An 11,681-nucleotide genomic window follows, 5' to 3' on the forward strand; every position below is an offset into this window, starting at 1 on the left:
GGGGGGTGGGGGAGACGCTGCTCTCTCAAATCCAGGAGGGTCCCTGTAGAGGAAGCACTCACTGACTCCGAGGCTGGCTCTTATTCAGTGAGATAAGTTATTAGGCCTTGGAGGAGGCTGTGTTTGTTCTACCAACTGTCTGCAAGAATGTTCTGAAGAGAAAAATCCTCCATGGGACTTCTGAGCCAGAGGCAGGCAGGTCTGAGCTGTGTAGTGTTTAGGGACCCTGAGAGCTGGAGGGAGGTACAGATCTGCACATGACATTCCTCCTGCCTCGCCCACACCCACTCCCACACAGTGGGGACTATTCGCACGGCTGGTTCTGCTCAAAGTCCTCTAGATGGAGCTTTTATTACCTGAGAGACAAGGAGAATAGATCCTGCTTTTAGAAATGCAGGTTGCTCTGGCTGAGGACCTGGCCTGGATTGCCCTTCAGCACAGGAAGCCCCACTATGTTCAAGCTTTAGATGAACAGCATTTGACTTTTTAGTGTCAATATGTCCTGCAAGGGGGGTACTTTTATGAACTTATTTGTTACTTAGCAAAAATTTTTGTAGTAAATGGAACTGTATCTGGCAACTATATTTTTGTGTGTGTACATGTATGTACATATGTGGGAGTTCATATGTGTGTGTACATGTGAGTGTGTACATATGTGGGAGTTCATATGTATGTGTAGGGTATATGTAGAGACTAGAAGACAAACTTGGGTGTCATTCCTTAGGTGCTGTACCCCTCCCCACCTTGAGATGGGGTTTCTCATTGGCCTGGAAATTATCAAGAAAGTAGGCTGGCCAGCCAGCAAGTCTCAGGGATCTACCTATTCCTGCCTCTCCAGTGCTACAAGCATGTGCCACTCGATATATCTGGCTTTTTAGATGTGGGTTCTGAGGTTCAAACTCATACAACTTGTAAAGCAGGCACTTTACCAACTGGCCATCTTTAATTCTATACCTGGCATTCTAACACTAGAGAACCAGAGTAGGTTTGCAAAGCTCCAGGCTGGCAATGAAAGAGTTAATGAGTCCAAGCCAATGGTTCCTTTACTGGGGCCTTGATCAAGAGCTTGACAAGAAGACGTGATGCTTTGCCCACCTTCATCACCATTTCCAAGGCCATGAAGGCTCTTCTAGGATTTACCTGCCCACATTAAGGTGAGCCTATGTATCACCACCTAAGCTTGTCAGGAAAAACGATCAAGGGTCTCAGTGTGGTGGCAGCAACCCTCAAACAATACTGTCCCAGGCATTACAATGATGCCTGGGAGCTGGGGTCCTTTGAAACATGGGTTTCAGCACTCTGAGAACAGCAACTTTGTTATGTGGTGTTTGTATGTGTGTGCGTGTGCATTACATGTTAGGGTCCCCAGGGTTCTGCACATGTTTCGTATGCAGTTTCCTGCACATGTTTTGCTGAACAGATTTGCCAACCCATAACATAACTGCTATGCCCTGTCTCTCTCTGCTGGGCACCTGGCACCGGCTTTCATGGGACACACAAAAAATGAATTATTTTCCCCTCAGAGGTGACTTGGATAAGGTTTACCTAGGCATCTCTTGACCTGACTTCTGCTTTCTTGCCTTCCATTTTCCACAGGGCTGACTAAGTGTCTATATGGAAGACAGGAGTCACTGGAAATTTTTTCTCCACTTCTCGCTGTGTATCCTGTCCCCCGATGATCTGGAGGTTACTATGAAGGCCTCATTGCTTGTGGCCTGCCTGCCATTGTACCCTTACTCTTTTCTCTCATTTATAAACCCTAATAATAAGTTTAGCTATGTGAATAATTATCTTTCTTAAAAGTCCTTGGGACTGGGTCTTTAGACCCTCAGAAAGTTATTTCTGCTCAAGAATATCCTGGGCTCATCCTAAGAACATGAAGGCCTTCAGCCTCCTGGGTGAGCTGTGAAGCAGAAGGTCACCCCAAACCACTCCACATGTAAGCTTCCTCACTACAGGCCCTGACTCCAGTGTGCTACTCCTGGGGCCACAGGAGACAAGGGAAAAGCAGGAGGTCACACACAGCTTAGGCATTGTCTTGGACTAGTCTTCAGGGACACAGGGTTCTAATCTTTGTACTGTATGTACATCTTAACCAGATTCTTACAAGAAATGAAACTGATGTCCCAATTGTCAACTCTATGCCAGTAATTTCATTTCATTGCCACTGTGATATTCAAAGTTTATCATATTTCTAGCTGATTTTTATAATTTTTTTCCCTCTGTGGCCCATGTCCTGAATCTGGTCCCACTCTCAAGTGTACTTTCTGGCTTGGTTAACCCAACCCAGCTCTGCTGTTGGCTATGGGTTTTATGGATCACTGAAGGAAGACAAGAGACCTATTTGCCTAGTTACTATTTTGCTTATTCCTATCAACTCTACTTCAGCAGGCATGAATCTAGTTCTTGCCACCAGTGATTCTTGTGCTGAATGATCCGAAGACAGACAAGAGAGACTCTTGTTCCTGCAGAAGCAAGGCCTGTGCTTGACACTTTAATCTGCACAGTATGAACAGTCCTCACCATTCTCTGACCATCCTTTGATGGTGCTTCCTTTTCCTCCTCCTTCCTCTTCCTCCTCTTCCTTTTCTTCCTCTTCCTCCTTCTTCCTCCTCCTTCCTCCTTCTTCCTCCTCCTTCCTTCTCTCTTTCTTCCTCCTCTTCTCCCTCCTCTTCCTCCTCCTCCTCCTCCTCCTCCTCCTCCTCCTCCTCCTCCTCCTTCTCTCCCCCTCCTCCTTCTTTTTAGAATCTCTGTCTTAATGAGAAGTGATAGAAACAAGAGCCTGGGTCCTTTTGTCTTGGCTGGACTCCACATCACACATGACAGCCCTGAGCAGCCCTGCCGGCATGTGTCAGAAGCCAGCACACACACATCTGAACAGTCAAGCCTAATTCCCAGGAAGCTGTTTTAACTTGACATCTGAAAATATATTGCATCTAGAGTGATTTTACAGGGTGTGTGTTCGGGGCATATGCGTGCACATTCCACAGCTGAAGTGCTCTATAAATATCAGATGCAGGCTGTACAAACAGCATCACGTACACAGTGTCCTTAATTCTATTTAGTAAGATTTCAATTTGTATCTGACCTCTGGTAACAGGGATGGATGTTTTTCAATACAGATGAAAAACTATGACACGCTATCTTAAACATATTTTTCACTTAAAATTTCCACAAATTGATCAGAGTTTAGTGGTAACAGGTAGATACTCGCCTGATGCTTTCAGATGAGGCTACCAAGGCCCAGGAAATGACATGTCCTTCCCAAGATCACACAGCCAGTTAAGAGTGGTGCCTGGATGAGATCCAGGTCTCCTAGCACTCAGCTTTGCATTTTCTTTGTTTTCCAATATGTGTCTTCTTCCAATGGTTCGAAGGTAACTCTGATCCTATCATTAAATGTACATTGCTCTTTGGTGTGTTACTTAAAAACCCCAAACCAGAACTTCTCTACTTTTTCTTTTTATCTTTCTAAGAAAGAAAATATTGACTGTTACTCACAAACAATCCGACAACCTTACAAGTGATGGAGAAGCCTTTCGCCATGGCAGGGGTGGTATAATTAGAACTCATGCTTGAGTACTCAGTAGTCCCCACAGTGACTTTCCCCAGCAAAAATTGGACAGTGGGCCAGATGGCCCCCACCCCTAGCTCTCCCTTGATAAGCCCAACTTAGGCCAGCATCTTTGGCTGTACAACTAAGGTTAAAACTTAGGCCCAACCCTGTTTTCCATTGAGAAAGGGGTGGACAGAAAGCTCAAAATAAAAGAGCAGAAAGAAGCCTGAGAAAAGATGGGACAAGGGGTCCTGCTGAGGGGGTTTGCTCTGATTGGCTTTCCCAGAGAAGAGGAGAGGCAGGACAGCACTGCAAATGCTGGTGCCTGGTACAGTCAGGGTTGTGCAGGCTCCCAGGCCAGTGAGAGGCTAGTTCTGAGATGAAGCTGTGTAAGCAGTGACTGATGGCCAGGCTTTTTAATGGAGCTTATCATATCACAGCAACAGATGTCAGGCTCTAATAAATAACACGCTCTCTCTGACCTACGCAATTTGGAGAGGATGCCTGTTGTCAGGCAGAACTGGATTCCTCCCATCCCTGTTGCTCCCTCTTCTGTTAGTAAAAAACAAACCATGTCCCTTGAAGATACTCTTCAAGCTGATTCTCCTTGAGGAGCCATCATTTCATGCTGTTTATCTCACCTTTCTTTCTGTAGCATCTACATTTCTAAACCATGAGGGAAAGCTCAGAGGGACACAGGAACTGGTTCACAGAGAAACCCAGGCAGGCAGGATGGCAGGCTTTGGTGGCTATAGCCTTCTGAAGTCCTGTCAGCTCAAGAAGACAGGGGCCCTACAGTGTCCTCTCAGGGTGTCCAGACAGCCCAAGGCCTGAGAATATCCCTTTGTTCTCTCAAGGGAAGTTCAGTTGAGATGAGGTTGGGAGATTTTTAAGGGAACTGGTCCTAGGAAAGAGAGCAAAGCAAGAGACAAAGAAGTTCATGAATCACTGCTGGGTTGAGTGTCTGTCCCAAGGTCTGACCCCATGAGCCCTGGAACAGAGCTTCCTTGGAGTCTAGCATGGCTGCTCTGCTTTCAGCCAATGACTCCTCTTCCTGCCTTAGCTCCTCTGTCCCCTTTCCAGGGGTCTTGGGATGTGAGTAAGCAAAGTTCACAGATCTCCTGCCCTCCTGATAGACTTTAGATGTCAGGCTGGAGTTCCAGGAACATGGACATGAAGGGAAGGAATAGGACAAAGCCACGGCCTAGAGACAGTTATCTGGCCTCTACCAGGGTTTTCCCTAGAACTGAGTGTGGATGAAGAGGATGAGAAGCACAGAGCCAGTGGGTTCCCAAGATGCCAGCTCACTAGGCATGGGGACAGGTGGGACCAAGGCTTTCTATAGCTTAGGCTCAATAGAAACAAGGCATAGCAAGGCACCCTTGGAGCCAACAACAGAGAACCAGAGTGGTCAACTCCTGGGGAAATAAACATACAAAGGAGCTCATACTATAACCACTTGGATATCATGCCCTGGCCTCTGAAGAGATCTCAAGCCATGCCCACCCTCCCTGCTATGAGGACCCAATTGGAACTAAGATTTCCACATTGTAATGCAAGAGTCCTAGGGGGCCCCCAGGGACCATGGAGAGGACTGGAGATGGGGATGCAAAATCTGATGTAACATCTATCTCCATCTCTTGAATCAAGGAGTCGGTCTATATTTAGAAGTTTTATTTAAGGGATTAATGCATAAGACTAGATTAGAGCATTTGGTAATAAGTACTTTGAAGGAAAAAAAACCAAACAACCCATAGTACATTTGAAAATATTAAAGTAGCAACAGTGAAAGCCATTGAAATAATCCATAATACACAATTAAAAAAGCATTTGCTAAAAAGAAAATGATTCTTTACAGACAACTGGATGGCAAATGATAAAAGAGTATATAGTGAAAAACAACCCATGGGAAGCCGTGAACTGCTTTGGGAGGGTAAGAAAAACATCTCTTTCTGACCTTGAGGCAAGAAGGGAAATGGAAAATGGTTTGGGAAGGCTCATGATGAATTACTCCCATGTGTTGTCTAAGGAGCTATTTTTGAACTATCTTAGTGATTCCTTTTATGTTATGGACTTTCTGTGTGACAAACCATTGAAGTAGGTGCACTGGGGGTTCAGCTCTATTCTAAGCTCCTACTAGGCCTCTGCTAGGACCAGTCTGAGGGTATAGACAATGAAATTTACTAACAGTCATGCCATCCATGCATAGATCTCATTGACCAGACCCTACTATAAAAAGTTCACCCACCCTAATCTAGACAGGTATAAGTGACCTACACAATACCAACATATCTTATTTTGCTTTTTGTTTTGTCTTTGTTGTTGTTGTTGTTTTCAAGACAGGGTTTCTCTGTGTAGCCCTGGCTATCCTGGAACTCACTCTATAGATTAGGCTGGCCTCGAACTCAGAAATCCACCTGTCTCTGCCTCCCAAGTGCTGGGATTAAAGTGATGTGCCACCACCGCCTGGCCTTGTTTTGTCTTTTAAGGTGGTTAGTTTTATATAAATTATGCAACTCAAGAGTGAGATTTTTCCATTTTTAACTAGCTATGTTGGCATCAAGATAATACAACCACAGGAGTCAGCAGCCTAGGACTTAGAGTCTCTGGCCAGGTCACTGGAGTTTGGAGCTAGTTACTGGGGTATGTTATTGTTGATGCTATTACCTATTAAAATTAAAATCTTTGCTCTGTAAGAAAGTACACTGAGTTATTTTTAGTGCAAGCTCACCACATGTCAGACCCTACCAGACATATACCCACATCACCTTGCAAGGTAGCCAGAAGCCAGAATTCTAAAATTCCATGTTCCCTGTAACAGCTGAGATACTGAAACCAGTGGATTCCATTCTGGCAATTAGGTTTTATGGCAATATGATATAGATGGTGTTAATAAAGGAAAACTGTCAGTGGAATGGTCCCTTTAAATCTGGGTGTGTAGGCCAGGCATACAAGTCAGGGACTGGAAATATGAGAAGGATTTGATGTACTGCTGCTGGCTTAAAAATTGAGGGGCCACTAGGCAAGGTGATGAAACTAGCCTCTAGTTACTGGGAGTGACCTCCAGGTGACATCCAATAAGGAAGAACACAGGGATCTGCATTGCATCCAACTACCACAGGGAACAGAACTCTGTCAACATCCCAAATCAACTTAGAAAAGTCCTAGCCTAAACCTTAATCACAGCTGTCTGGACTCATGCATGGTATGTAGGCCTCCTAGCCCATCAAAACTCTGGAGTGATGATAACCTGTGGTGCTTCACAATGGGGAGTTTGTGGTAATTTGTTAGATGTCAACACAGAGAACCCCATGTAATATACAGTGACCTCTAAACAAGTCTTTACCAGTTTATAGACATGGAGACAAAGGCTTGGGAGGATTATGCACATCCCCAAAGCTGCACAGTCCATGAATGACAGAGACAGGTTTAAACCAGCTGCCGCGACTTCAAGGTCAGTGCCCTTAAACTGCTGCACACATTTCTCCTCCACAGTAAGCGACTTGGTTCCCATGGAAGGGACCTTAGGAAAGTGGCAAAGAGGGCGGGGTCTATGTCTATCTATCTGCCTCTGAATGTACAGTGAGGTTGGAGCTCAAGTGGCTGAGTGTCTGCTCTACAAGAAGCTAGCTATGTACCTTTGGGAATATTTTATCTATGTGAAGGGGAACAAGAATGTCTGCAGCAGTGATCAGTAACAGTGAGGATGTTCGATCAGTGGTGAAGTCTACAAGGGAAGGCAGAGGCACCTCAATGTCATGCAGGAGGAATCTTCTTTTGGTAATAACTGTAAGCCTCAGTGTTCTTGGCTTAAACATTGAATGTTATCTCTCTGATGGTTTGTTCTGAAAAAGAAATTTTAAAACTACATTTCTGTTAGGTGTTGAGACTTTTCCCTTTTAATCCCAGCAATAGGGAGGCAGAGGCAGGCAGATCTCTGAGTTGGAGGTCAGCCTGGTCTACAGAGTGAGTTCAAAGACAGCCAAAGGCTCTCAGAAAATGGTTCCCTGATGCCTTTATCTAAAAACTCTAGAATGAAGTAGATTATAGTTTTCCTTTGGTTAGAAAAAAAAATTTAAAGCTATTTGACTGTTAAAAGTCAATTTATTGTGGAATCCACATGCAAAATCAAAACATATGGATATCATAGAACAAAGGCTAACTAAGGGCATAAGAGGCTCACCTTTTATAGATTTAGGCTTTTAGAGTAGATATGAAACATTGTAATATTAGTTATGATAGGTATTCATATAAATTTATGTGTCAAGTAAAGGTTATATTTACTGCATACATAACCAAAATATATGAAGTGATAGAGTTAATAAGCCAATAAGAGGTAAAAGGGACGTCAAGATATATGCCAAAATACTTCAATAAACCAAAAGAACACTGGGAGAAAAAATAAAGAACTAAAAACAAAGGAAATTTAAAAATTTGAAAAAAGGAAGATGTAAGACTTAAACTTAATAAACTCATTTGTTATGTTAAATATAAACAAACTACATATTAAAGGACACAGACCATCAGACTAGATTAAAAAAATCAAAATCTACAAAAGATCTCAAGACATACAGATAGATAGAGATTAAGTAAAACGAAAAGAGATGAAGAAAGACAGCACACAAAAAATCTGTGGAAGGAAAGTTGGAACAGCTATTTTATCATTAAAGAGATCTTCAAGTCAAGAAGCCTCACCAGACACAGGCACGCCATAATGGCAGGGGGACCTGTGTAGTAAGACACTGGCATGCCATAATGGCAGGGGGACCTGTGTAGTAAGACACAGGCACGCCATAATGGCAGGGGGACCTGTGTAGTAAGACACAGGCACGCCATAATGGCAGGGGGACCTGTGTAGTAAGACACAGACACGCCATAATGGCAGGGGGACCTGTGTAGTAAGACACAGGCACGCCATAATGGCAGGGGGACCTGTGTAGTAAGACACAGACACGCCATAATGGCAGGGGGACCTGTGTAGTAAGACACAGGCACGCCATAATGGGAGGAGGACCTGTGTAGTAAGACACAGGCATGCCATAATGGGAGGAGGACCTGTGCAGTAAGAGGACATAAGAATTCTAAGTCTGTATGTACTTTATCAACTTAAGCAACAGATGTTCTTCAACCCACAAGAGGTTGAAAGTATCCTGTAGGCCAGTGAGTGGCTTAGGAGGTATAGCTACTTGCTGCCAAACCTGACAACCTGAGTTTAATCCCTAGAAATGACATGGTAGAATGAGAGAACCAATTCCCCCAATCAATCAATCAATCAATTAATCAATCAATCAATCAATGTAAAAAGAATTAACTCTCCTTAGCGAAAACTCCACGTATGTATCTTTGCTGTGGGGCAGCAGTTTGCTGGAATGCAGTGTCTTAGACTACTGCTCTTCTTCCTTGGGAACTGCAGTTTTCTCCTGCTTTCTGGAACTGCATATAACAGTGTATTAATAACACTATCTTATAAAAATATCACAATCCAAGATCAAAGTATGGATTCTACCAAGTGTATGTTGCTTTCAGACCACTACATGGCTCAGAAATTTTAAGCTGAGCCATTGTAAGGCAGAGGCAGTCTTTATATAAAAATTTGTCTACAGCATTGTAAATTAGACATAAATTATACTACAATAAAAAGATAGTTACAGCAAGCTTTTGCCTTTAAAGATCTCACCATTTGGTTAAGAAAATAGATGAAGATAAAGATGCTAAAGAAAAAGGAAAAATAACATAAAAGAGATTCTAAAGGAACATGTGACCAGAGTCAGGAAATGAAAGAGGGAGGTGAAGGGTTGCCTGGGAGTTTAGAATATATGAAGAAATCCGTATGGAAGGAGGTTTGGGAATGAGGGATCAGGGCCCTGAGTACAGGCACTGACGGATGGAGCAGAAGGAAAGCTTCTGTTGTTCAACACGGTGCCTCATTGAGTGCACTTTCCTAGCTAGTCCATTCAACAGCAGGGTGTACAACCCTGTCTTAAAAGATGAAGTTCAGAGAGACTATGCACTCTGCCCAAGGCTATGGAGCTTATAGGATTAAAGTCTGGTTGGAACTGGGGCATGCATGACCCCAAAGCCTGTGCCTACTCACTTTAGGGTATTGTATTTGTTAAGGGTAGGATTGGCTGGATTGACATCAGCAAGGAACACTGTGGTAGGAAAAGTCCTGGCTTTTCAGTGCCAGAAAGTGTCCTTTTTAGATGCACATGTTTAGAACTGTGCTCTTAAGCAGGCAGGATAAACAGCTGATTTCACTCAAAGGGCTCTGGGGCTGTTCTAAACCATGAGAGTGTTTATGTCGTGGGCAGAGCTCCCCAAGTGAATTATAGCCTTTTACGCACTGTGTACAGTATTTTCATAGGATACAGAAATGGGGCATGCGAGGAATGCTTCACTGACCTTTCTTTTTGTTCAACATTTTCTTCCATGCCTTTCTGCTAGTTTTCAGACTGAACCACAGGACAATTCTTGCTTATGTTTGCCCATTACCTGGCCTCTGACACAGCCCCATGTAATTACTCAGTTCAATTAAAGAATGGGGTTTAGAACTATTATTTCTAGCTAGCATGAGCTGCTGGCTGTCTCTTTTACTACATCTAAAATGGATTTATCCTCACTAAACTAGCAGGCAGATTTTTTTTTAACACGACTTCAGATGTTTTCTTTAGACTGGTGTTAACATAAAGCAAATGTCTCTTGAAAGTCTGAACCAATCTGTTAAGATAAACAGGCTTCACTTACGATATTCCTATACTGAAATCACAGGCTTGTGGTCTACAGCTCCTTAAAGACTCAATTCATACATGCTGAAATGCCTGCTTAAGAAGTACGCACACTCACACCAAGATAGCTTTGCCATGGAAACCACAAAGACATGTCTGGTTCAGACTCTGGAGCACATACCACAAATAATGGCCCATCTTCTAAGGGCAGATCCTATGTATACATAGGGAAAGCCCAGAAAATTAAACAACTGCAAGACTTCAAACGGAAACCTTGCTTTATATTTCCTTTGTTCCACTGCATTTCAACATAGGTCTTAATAGTTGTTACTAGTTAAATTTGCATGTGTTTGTTTACTCCTTAAATAGAATTTCAGACTTCAGTAGCCTGGATATAAAGGGAAAATACAGGGAGAAAGGCACACGAGTTTCAGACAGCAGCTCTGGGTTACACACAGGAATTTTGGGTGGCTGGAGTGCTGGAGAAGGGCACTCTTGTAGAGCCTTGAGCCTACTACACGTGAGGGTTTAGTATTAGAGAGATGATCAGAGAGGACAGGAGGGTTTTCCCTGGGAGGAAAACTCAACCAGGAAATGGTTGGTAAGAACAGGAAATCTTAATAATCAAGAAGTTTCTAGGCCTGGAAGGTCATCTTTTGTCATAGGTATTTTAAAGCTGTCAGGAATTTGGTAGGATTTATCCTTGCTGGGCTACTGGCTCGATGAGGCCCCAGATAGTTTCTAGTTTCTTTATCATGGCATCCTCAGCATGGCACACAGTACCTGGAACACTGTAGAGGTTAATAAATACTGGATGCGCAATGGAGGATGCTTATGAGACTGCTTTCTTTCTGTGACTCTTTGGCTCTGCCCACCCTTCAGCTGGGATCACAGGTATGTGCATATGGCTGTGCAGACACTGAGTTATTTTTGGAAAATCCCATTTCAATCTACTGCTGCTTCAGTCAAGGAGGCAATGGTCCATACACTGCTGGCCCAGACACTGAAGTCTTTACCTGCAAAAAGCAATCATCATGCTTCTGGATCAACCTAATCCTTATGACTGTAGTAACAGCCTTTCTACACTTATCTATTAAGGCCAGTAACTTCAATCTCCATTGAGGCACAAGTTCCACAGCAGTATTTGCAGATCTAAGGAGTCTGTGTACTTGAGTATACAACCAAGACACATCCATGCAACACAAAGGAGAAGCATAACGTAATTCATGAGGTGCAGTTTCCCATGGAAAAGTAGATACTGAATTCATATACTAACTATTCATTAGAAAATCTGTTTCCAACATTTGAAATTTAGCATTTAAAATACCTAAGTAGTTGCCAACATTTTTATTATTGATATTACTTATCTAAAACTCAACTTGCTATCTTATATCTCCTAC

At 43.2% G+C, this 11,681-nt stretch overlaps 1 protein-coding gene across 4 annotated transcripts in view; it reads right to left on the reverse strand.

Moving 5' to 3' along the window:
- Babam2 (BRISC and BRCA1 A complex member 2) overlaps nucleotides 1-11,681 on the reverse strand; it is a 374,435-nt gene that overhangs the window by 16,503 nt on the left and 346,251 nt on the right. The gene's annotated exons all lie outside the window — the stretch shown is intronic.

This window comes from Mastomys coucha, unplaced genomic scaffold, assembly GCF_008632895.1.
Source record: "Mastomys coucha isolate ucsf_1 unplaced genomic scaffold, UCSF_Mcou_1 pScaffold6, whole genome shotgun sequence".
Lineage (NCBI taxonomy): Eukaryota > Metazoa > Chordata > Mammalia > Rodentia > Muridae > Mastomys > Mastomys coucha.